The sequence below is a fragment of the Sorex araneus genome, chromosome 9 (genome assembly GCF_027595985.1).
Source record: "Sorex araneus isolate mSorAra2 chromosome 9, mSorAra2.pri, whole genome shotgun sequence".
Taxonomy (NCBI): Eukaryota; Metazoa; Chordata; class Mammalia; order Eulipotyphla; family Soricidae; genus Sorex; species Sorex araneus.
The window spans coordinates 34,852,117-34,861,492 of record NC_073310.1 but is presented as its reverse complement, the minus strand read 5'-3'; the positions used below and the strand labels follow the sequence as shown (position 1 = coordinate 34,861,492).

The 9,376-nt window shown below is 42.4% G+C and overlaps 1 pseudogene; it reads right to left on the bottom strand.

The window, feature by feature from the left end:
• Nucleotides 1–1,685: 1,685 nt before the first annotated feature.
• Nucleotides 1,686–1,991, bottom strand: LOC101550191 (U6 snRNA-associated Sm-like protein LSm3; annotated as a pseudogene).
• Between the last annotated feature and the right edge of the window lie 7,385 nt (nt 1,992–9,376).

The window sequence follows — 9,376 nt, the reverse complement described above, 5'->3', positions numbered from 1 at the left end:
TCTCAAAAAACTAAGAATTAAGCTTCTATTTCTTGACACTCCTTTCATTTTTTGACGTCTACTCCTAACATCCAAAAGCTCTGTTCTGAAAAGACATTTGCATGCTTACGTTTATTGCAGCATGTAAGTTTCAAAGTAAAGCATGAGGGCACTAGTCCCCTGGCCAGCCTACGGTGATGAACGGACAAAGGCCCAGGGAAATGGAGAAACAGGGGCCCAGGCTTGTTGGTGGTCAATTTATTTCTCTCTCCTCCCCAGAATAGTTCTATATGTCCTGTTACAGCACAATTATAGTCTCATAGTCATAGTTTTGGTCATAGTCTCAGTCATCATATTTCCCTTATCTTTGTCCTCATCCTCATCCTCCTTATCTTCCTAGTTATCACGCTCCTAGTCCTTATCTTCTCTTCTTTCCCCTTACAACATAGTCATAGAAACCATGAAGGGTGGGGTACATATAGGTGGGATTGAACTTTGTTATAACAACAAACTGTAAAGCCACTCATTTAGGGAAGTTCTAGGAGATTAACTCAAGGACAAAATCTCATCTGAGGGTTCAGCACTCCAAATGACTAGGAGATCTGCTCAAGGGCGGGATTCCACCCAGGGAGTATTGCTTTCTCCTTTCCTCAGTTAGTGATCCATTTAAACAATCATAGTAAATTTACTTCTTATATTACTAGTCATTTTGTATGAACACAGTAAGAGATATATTAAGCTTAAAGTTTGGCTCTTCCTGAGTTCATCTCGCTATATATCCCAGACTATAGTCCTCAGGCCAGGTTAATCTTTCCTAACTCCAGCAGAGTCCTTATTCAGTTATTTCTTTTTGGGTCATGAGCGTATCTCCTTCCTGAGGACTGTGAAATAAAGGAGAACCCTACACTCAGGCCTTAGATACTCTTGTTTGCTTACTTAGGCTTTATGTCTCATCATAAATGGTTTCTACAGTTGTTCCTTCAGGCCATATTTCTTTCCTCTGCATTCTCCAAGCATCTACTGTCATCATGTACCTCCCTCTGCATATTCTTAAATTGTTCAAAATGGGATAATATTTTTACCCCTTATGGGCTGGAGCAATAGTACAGCAGGTACAGCGTTTGCCTTGCACGCAACAGACCCAGGTTTGATTCCTCCATCCCTTTGGAAGAGGCCGGCAAGCTACCGAGAGTATCTCACCCACACCCGCATGGCAGAGCCTGGCAAGCTATCCATGGTGTATTCGATATGCCAAAAATAGTAACAACAAGTCTCACAATGGAGACACTACTGGTGCCTGCTCAAGCATAATCGATGAGCAACGGGATGATAGTGATACAGTGATACAGTGATGGGCTGCTTTAGAGCAAAGCAGTGGTAGTCACATTTTTATTTATACAAATGCCCAGCAGAATATAACTACTCACACATTCCATTTTTTTTTAAAAAAAGGAAACAAATTTAATTTAAGAGAAAAAAATCAAACATAAAAAAGCAATCAAAGCGTATCAACTCCTGGGGAAAAAATTTCTCATCTTGGCAATCATGTTTTTTGTCAGGGCTGGAGAAGAATAAAAATGCCATTCAGCTGAAGAATTTCTGAGTTATCAGCAAATCAACTCATTTCAGAAGCAGGGGACTCTCGGTTGTTTCTTAATACCAAAATGGACACCAGCTTCTCTTCTGAGGGTCTCCAATGGCCCCTCTCAGACTCTCAGCGGGGGTGCGAGGAGGACCATGCTGTCTCCCCGGACAAACAGCATCAGGATAGTCCGTTTTGTTGATTTATATATCTCTTCATAGTTCTCTTCATCAATTTCTATAGCGGTCACAGTTTATTCCACATCTCCCAAAATCATACTTAAATGTTGTTCATATGCATGTAATCTGTCTCGAAGCTCTCTGTCATTTCTCATTTTCACATAAATTCTCTCATCGAGGCTGAGCCTAATAAGGTCCAGGGATTCCTCCAAGGTATTGGTAGCTTGTTGCTGGTCCACGTCGTCTGCCATGTTTCAAACGTTGCCTACTCACACATTCTTTTTATTTTGCTTTTTGGGTCACACCCGGCGATGCACAAGGGTCACTCCTGGCTCTGCACTCAGGAACCACCCCTGGCGGTGGTCAGGGGACCATATGGGATGCTGGGATTCGAATCCAGGTCGGCCGCGTGCAAGGCAAACGCCCTATCTGCTGTACTCACACATTCTTATTTGAGTTTTCAAGTCATTAAATGAGTAACTAAAAACAAGGCCAGTAATATTTTGTGGCAGTGGGTACAAGGCAAAACAAACAACAGCAACAACAAAAGCACATGTGTACTCTAGGAAAGATAAAAAGAACTCAGGGCACTGCAAGGGGCTGACACTGCATAAAAACAGGCTGGGGCTGAGCCCAAGTGAGTGACTCTGCTAATTAGGGTCCCCACTGCCTATTCTTACACAGGGCAACCCTGACTCATATGTCCTTCTCCAAGACACTGCTCTGAAATAGGCACCCTACACAGTCAACTCTTTTTCCCATCTCCTCAAATTACTTTTATTTTGTTCCCAAATATATTACATTTCTTCTCTCTTTCTCATTTGGTTAACTAAAAAAGGAAGACCCAAAATGCTCTTTTAAAAGTATAGAGAATACAAAAGATGTTGCTGTTTGAGTCAGACTTCGGAAATTCAGTTGAGAAGAAAGAGAACTGCTATGTATCCACTAGCTGTCAGAGCTGTTGTTGGAAGCGCTAGCCCTACATCTCTCTTATTCATACTATATAGACACACCATCCCCACATAAGGAAATAGGTCACAGAGGAGCCTCAGAGGCTGCCCACCTGTATTCACACCTGGTGTGACTGCAAGTACACACTAGTTGATGTGTTGATTTCAAAACATTCCACTTTAAAGTCAGCATATGTAAAAATTCAAAACAGAAAAAATGTTGCTGGTGCTACCAAATGATGCAGGTGGTTTCTCCTGAGAACTTTCTCTTTGGATTGCAAACAGCCATCATGATTCTTGTGTCTTCACATGTTTTTCCATCCCTCTTGGTCTTAATACGGTCTTAATTCTTTCTGTCTTAAAATTTTACTTATTTTCGACTTAAAAGATTGCAAAGTTGGGATGGTCCGAGCTCAGTCCCCAGTACCATATATAGTCCCACAAGCTCTGCTGGGAGTGATCCCTGACCACAGAGTCAGGAGTAAGCCCAGAGCACTGCTGGGTATAGCCCCTCAAAACAAAACAAAAAAGTTCATTAAAAAAGACTGAAGAGACCATACCTGGCTATGCTCAGGGGTTATTCCTGACTCTGCGCTCAGGAATTACTCTTGGCAGTGCTTAAGGAACCCAGGTTCCCCACATGCAAGGCAAACACCAACCTGCTGTACTCTCTCTGTAGTCCCAGATTAATTTATTTTAATTGATAAATATTGCATTATTGCATCATATGCATCAATGAAAATCAACATGTCTACTCTCCTCTTAGGTCAATCATAAAAGCTTAGGGCCCACCCTAATGACCTCATTTAGCTAAGACATATTTTTAAAGATCCTATCTCAGAAGAATCACATTCTTTTTTTTTGGGGGGGGGGTCACACCCGGCGATGCACAAGGGTCACTCCTGGCTCTGCACTCAGGAACCACCCCTGGTGGTGCTCAGGGGACCATATGGGATGCTGGGAATCTAACCCGGGTCGGCCGCGTGCAAGGCAAACACCCTACCCACTGTGCTATCCCTCTAGCCCAAAGAATCACATTCTTAACAACTGGTGTGTTTGTGGCAGGGAGTGGGAAGTGGGTGGAGTAAGGAGGGTGGACAGGAAGTAAAAAATTTAACATATGATTTGAGAGGAACACAATTTCTTCCATAAGACCGGATGCAAAGGTGAAGGTGGTTGTCTCCTAGTGGGAGCTGAGTCTGAAGACTAGCAGGTTCATATGTCTTGAGGAGACATTGTTCTGTTGATGGTGGGAACTCAGACCTACAGAGCTTGAAATCCTTGGCAGCTCTTAGTCAAGTTGTTTGACCTCTGAATAAATTTTTCTCACTTGTAAAATTGAAAAACTATATACTTGTTGTAAGAATTAAATAACTTTAATTGACTAACGAAATTAATCTAGACCCTAAAGCAATCTCACAGGGTCTAGAAAGCATCCAGGGTAGTAGGCAATAAATACTGGGAAGATGGTGATGAGGTACAGGACAAAGATAATCAAGGGTCAGTGTCACACAGTCACAGCACAGTGTGTTCTATGGATCACCTGTGGCAAGTTCTGAGGTCTCTTTTCAGCTATTGAGTCAGAATAGGAATTTGCATTTTAATGGGCTTTCCAAGAGCTCCCCCAGTCAGCTTCCAGACCTGCAGATATGAAGGTAGAAAAAGAAGGAAGAGGAATCTACCATTGAGACAATTAAAATTTGTTGTCAGTTGCCTCTCTTCAGCATTCTAAGGACAGACATTTGGGTGTGGGCCATTCAGCTCAATTTGCTTATCCATCCCTGACACCCTGAATCCTGCTGTACACCATCTGTCATCCATTCAAGTCTGAGCTGTGCAGCTTGCCTCAGAACGGCAAAATTGAGTCTTTTCCCAGTGTTGGCAGCTCCCCAGGAATCATATTTGTGGAGAAAATGCAAAACGGTGGCCTGCCTACTTCATGGATGGAGTGATTGTAAGGAGCCAAGCTGAAGGCGTTTTCCAGAAATTGAATGAACAAAATATTAAAATTAGTCATGGTCTGCATGCTGCCAGCTGACCTGGTTGCCTCTAGTTCTTTAATTAAGCTATAGACAGGAAATACCTCCTAGTGTACAGAGTAGCCACTAGCAAGTTAATTTGCTCGCAGCTATTAACCCTGTACAACTAACAACTCTTTCCCTGGGAAATGATTTTCTTGATGCGGCTTTTGTTTTCTGGGCCACACCTGGTATTGATCGAGGCTTAGTCCTGGGTCTGTGCTCAGGATTACTCCTGACAGTGCTCAGAAACACATATGGGGTGCTGGAATCAAACCTGAGTCAGTGTGTGCAAGGCAAGTATCCTCCTCACTGTACAATCTCTCCAGCCCCTGGGGAAATGATCTTAATGAAATCTGCTACCATTGATGGAGATAAAGAAAACCAGAGATTTGATCATTGGCTCTTCTCAACTCAAGAGACAGATGCAAGGCTTAAATTTAATGAACATTTCTTAGAGTAGAGAGAGAAACAAAGACACTTATATGTAACCTAAACAGTTATTTTCCCTTTTAAAAATCTCTGAGGCCTCACATACACTTTCACCCTACATTCATACATCAGTAAGTGTACACTTCTACATACACACACATACACACACACACACACACACACACACGAGTTTCTGGAGGTTGGCTGATAGACACAATTTTATTGTAGCAGATGAATTGCTCGGTCTGTTGCTCGCATTTATACTCATCCTGCATTCTGCTAGTCTAGAATTATGATCATTTGGTTTATCTAAGAACTATGTTCTGTTACTATTTGCCTTAATGTTACTTAAGAAGAGGAACTAAAAAGTTAATTTATACAAAAATTTAATTTACTGAACCAGCTGTCTGTTCTCACCATTAGAGTTTGCTGCAAATTACAAATGAACTAACTCTTCATTTTATAATATGTATGGTACTTACATAGAAATATTTCAGAAACATGAGTTTGTTACTCTCTTATAAACAAAATGATATTTCTTTTTAAAAATATGCATGTCAGACTTACCTATTACACCCTCTGGCACCAGTTCCCATTGGAAGTTTGTTGCCCTGCATAAGCTAACTTAAACTTAAGCTGGTCACTTAAGCTAACTCTGAAGAGAACTTTAAAGTAGTCTGGAGCTGAGGGTTCTATAAAGGGCGATCAGAGTGGCCAGTGTAGTCTAGAGCCTTCAGAATCAGGATATCCTTTTCCCCTGTTCACCAAATGAGAAGGAGGCAGTTCTGGTGCTATCTATAGGAGGCTTAGCTCAGGGAAGACCCCATATCTGCAGTCATACCTCTTCCTCTAAAGAGCAAGGATTTGCTGGGATTTCTTCATGAATGCTAAACCAAAATGTGCCACGCCCTATGATATCATGAGACTGAATGAAGTCTCTAGTTGACAGTAAGGAATAGAAACATATAGCACACAGAGACAGATGCCTTGAAGCAGCTGCAGACAACATCCAGGCAGAAGCCTTGTATGCCATAAGACTGGGGGAGGGGCAGGGGTTGGGATGGGGAGGAAAACTGTGGACACTGGTGGTGGAAAATGTAAAGTGGTGGAGGCATGGGTGTTTGATCATTGTAACATAAAAACTTTATAATTGTAGCTCACGGTGATTCAATAATAATAATTTTAAAAAAAGAGTACAGAGAGCAAGACAATTCCTGTCCAAGACAGGAGGTAAAAAACTCAGAATTTCTGGAATGCGTCAAACAGTAAATATTTTACGCTGTGCAGGCCATGAAGTCCATGTCTCAGCTCTAACTCTGTAACACAAAGACCTCCATAGGGTGAGCATGGTCATGCTCCGATAAAACTTTATTCATGAAATCACATACAAATCTATAGTCAGCCTTGGAGTCAGAGTTTGGGTCATTTGTGTGCAGATTTCTCTGTTTTCAAGAACTATTAAGGTTAATTACTGTTATATTTTTTCTTGTGGCATTAGTCTACTGGAATAGTTTTTGAATAATAGTCATATATTATCCCTTTTAAAATATGGAAGAAATGCATAGTCATTAAGAGTATTATTAAGTACAAGAGTTTCTTGCCCGAATGCCTGGCTGTCTTCCCTGGGGCCCCTCCGGAGCGGGTGGGCTCCAGCTTGCCTTCCCGCCCTGAGCAGAGTTCCCACGGCCAAAGATCTCCGGAGCCTAGCCACAGCCATGCTCAAGGCCCCTCTCCACAGGGTCAGACGAGTCTCACGCATGAAGGAACCGGCAGAGGAACCCAGGTGTGTGGGACCCATGGGCTGAGACCTCCAAGCCTGTTCGGGTCGGGACTGGGCCTCTTCCTCTCAGATTTCCCATTTTCCAGTAGCTAGGCGGTCACACCCAGGGACTGCCCCTGTCGCCGTGTAATCCTACCAATGGCCAACATCCAGAGACTTAAAACTAAGCTCCTGGAAGTGACATCTTATAGCTTAGTTCTCCCTCTGGGAGAACATGGCAAGCTATGGAGAGTTTCCTGCCCACATGGGAGAGCCTCGCAAACTCCCCATGGTGTATTCATACTCCAAAACCAGTAACAAGCTAAGTTTCATTTCCCTGACCCTGAAAGAGCCTCTAATGCAGCATTGTTGGGAAGGACGAGTAAAGAGAGGCTTCTAAAATCTCAGTGCTAGGACAAATGGAGACATTACTGAGACTGCTTGAGAAATTCAATGATCAATGGGATGATGATGATGATGATGATGATGATGATGATGATGATGATGATGATGATGAGTAAGTAGAAGTAAGCCAAAATTCTAAAAATGTAAAATTTCTAAGTTCCTCTTTCCCTAGCTCTTCTTTTACTGGAATCACGGATGTCTCACATGATCCCACAACCACTGTCTTTGGGGCACTGCTCAGTTGGCAGGAGGGAGGGTGATCACTGCAACATCAGTACCACTCACAGCGGATGTCCTTATAATGGAGACTGAGCCTGACCCCAACTCTGAGCAGCCCTTTCTTGCAGGCAGGTTTGCTCTTTCTTCACATTTGTCTCAGACACAGGGTTTATGGAACATGTGTTAGGAAGTTCGCAATTGCTATGCTGACAGAAACCAGGAGGGGCCATTTTTCAAGCCCTGGTTCATACAAAGCTTTTAAAGGTGGAGTCGAGGTCCTTTCTTGGACCACAGCCATGCTGACACTGGGAATCTGCCTTTTGAAAACATGATGTATCACAAATAAAAAGAACCCCAGAGTTGAAAAGGATTGGAAATGTCGTGTTGTTTATATCTTTAATTTACTCGAAGAAAATCTAGGAAATCAAGGCAACTTTCCCAGAAGTGACCAATATCAGGATGGAACCAGTTTCCTGATTCCTTAGTTTCCTGATAAGGACAGAGTCCTTTACACTTTTTCTTGAGCTACAGAGCACCCACTAGGGATAACAGTACATGTATGTGAATGTGTATGTTCATATACATGACTACTAAGTGCCAGATAAGTAGTTCCTTTACTTCAGTTTCTGAGTGGTTTCCAGAAAATTGTTTATCATTAGGACTTCTTAGAACTTTGAAAATGTTGGCATATACATTGAGATCAAAAAGTGAGATCAAAATATAGTTTCTATAAACTATGGTGCATCTACACAATAGAATACTATGTAGCTGTTAGGAAAACTGAAGCCTTAAAATTTGCTTAAAAATGGATGGGCATTGAGAGTATCATGCTGAATGAAATGGGTCAGAAGGAGAGGGACAGATATGAAATGAATGCACTCATTTTCGGTGTATAAAATATATAGTATGAGACTAATATCCAAGGACAGGAAAAACAGGGGCCAGGAGGATGGTTGATGGTTGGAATCTTGCCATAAGTGGGGGCTGGGGGTTTCAAAAAGCAGTTAGGATAGAGGAGGAACCAGTATGACAGTGTAGTTAGAAATAATAGTCTAGACAAGAACTGAGTGTTGAAAGTAAGGGATATGTTTACCTTTCAGCATCTGTATTGAGAACCACAATGCCCAAAAGAAGAGAGAGAGAGAGAGAGAGAGAGAGAGAGAGAAGAAAAGTGCCTGCCATCTCAGTGGGCTGGGTGGGGCAGGAGGGAAACTGGGGGCATTGGTGGTGGGACATGTACACTGGTGAAGGGATGGGTGTTGGGACATTATATAACTGAAACCAAATCATGAACAATCTTGTAACTGTATCTCACTGTGATTCAATAAAAAAATTAAAATACAGCCTAATGTCATCTAATCATCAGCAATATGAAATGGTTCCTTTGTAATGGGTTGGACTTTGGGGGGACCATAATAGGGTTAAAGTTTGTAGCGACGTGTAATTTCTGGCTGTACTTTCCCTGGACTTTATACAGAAATTCAAAGCCGCGAGGCCGCTGCCATGGCCGCGCAACCTATTGTCATTTAATCATCACCAATATGAAATGGTTCCCTTTTAATGGGTCGGACTTTGGTGGGAAATCCTAACAAGAATAGTAAGTCTTTTGCTGAAATATTGAAGGCTACCAAAGTGGTAGCCATCTCTATAGACTGAACTAAGCCATATCCCCACGTTGGCTGAGAAGAAATATCCTTCTTTCTCGGGAAGAAACGCGGCGTGGCGTTAACCATAGTATGATGTCCATTAAGCTGACACGGACCTGGTGGCATGGGAATGGGATACAAGGGAATAAATTATTATGTACTTGGAACAGCGGGACGCTGGTGGAATCTCGAGCCGGGGCCGAGACC